The sequence below is a fragment of the Amia ocellicauda genome, chromosome 6, assembly GCF_036373705.1.
Source record: "Amia ocellicauda isolate fAmiCal2 chromosome 6, fAmiCal2.hap1, whole genome shotgun sequence".
Classification (NCBI taxonomy): Eukaryota; Metazoa; Chordata; class Actinopteri; order Amiiformes; family Amiidae; genus Amia; species Amia ocellicauda.
The window spans coordinates 43,060,325-43,061,468 of record NC_089855.1 but is presented as its reverse complement, the minus strand read 5'-3'; the positions used below and the strand labels follow the sequence as shown (position 1 = coordinate 43,061,468).

Genomic DNA, 1,144 nt, shown 5'->3' with positions numbered 1-1,144 from the left:
GAATGCATGTGAACTAATCCTGTTTTTTAGTCAATACAGTGAAAGTGTCTGAAATAGCAAATCCCTTAATGCATCAATACAAATAAATACAAATAAAAGGCTGATCTTAGCATATTCGTATACTTGTATGTTCGTTTCTGGTTTTCTACATGTGATTTCGTGTTTTTTGTTTGGTTTTTACAATGTATCTGTGCTGTGTGTAGACGTGGAATGAGTTTGATTGTGATGTTAAATAGGGTTTAGAAACACAGTCGCCTCGGGGCTGATTATTATTGCTGTGTTTCTTCACTTCTACTCAAATACAAAATTGAGGAAGCAGTGGTTAGTTCTGAATCAAACATATTGACCCCCTCACTCAATCTGTAAGTCCTGCAGCAAACATTGGAATATGCATAGATATTTGCACACAATTCTCTCTCTCTCTCATTCTCTCTCTCTCTCTCAATTCAGTGCATTTGTATTGTGAAAGCAATTGGACATGCAAACATACATACATACATACATATATATGGAAAATAAACAATACAATTAAAAATCACAATAAGATGTAATAAAGTACAGAAAAACAAAATGTAATAAAATGTGATCTTTAATACACACAAATATGTATGGCTGGTTGGAAGCGTCTTGGACTCGGGTTCCTTTTCATTACTTATAATGCTTTTGCCTTTTGCTAAAGCTTTCCATGGAGGGGAACGTGGATGAGTTTGTACCATTCTTGGGAGGCTCTGCCTTGTTGGGACGGAGCTGTGATCCAGGTGAACAGTAGATTGGGCATAGGTGGGCATGTGGGCGAAGGAGGAGGAAAGCAAATAAGCTTGCTAAGGTACGCAGCAGCAGCAAACAGCCCCCCCATCCAGCCAGCCAGGCAGTCTGGCTGGCAGTGACTGAGAGGTTGACAGACGGCAAGCAACGGAATGCACGTGCTCTGTGATGTCATAGCAGTCAGCTCAGAGAGAGGTTCGTGATGTCATCGCTGAGCTGGCTAGCTCTGTGTGTCTTGCTGGCTGTGTGTGTTGAACCGTCTTAGAAATAAGTGGAGAAGTCGCGGAGATAAAGCAAACAGTACTTTAATCGAGCCGCTCGGAAGCCCCACGTCAGGAATAATTCCTTCAGTGAGACTTAATATTTACAGACATGAGTA

General features: G+C 41.1%; 1 non-coding gene across 1 annotated transcript; it reads left to right on the top strand.

The window, feature by feature from the left end:
* Nucleotides 1-629: 629 nt before the first annotated feature.
* On the top strand, nt 630-744 carry LOC136751921 (U5 spliceosomal RNA). Its single transcript, XR_010817108.1, has one exon. It is a non-coding gene; the product is annotated as a U5 spliceosomal RNA (small nuclear RNA).
* Nucleotides 745-1,144: the final 400 nt, after the last annotated feature.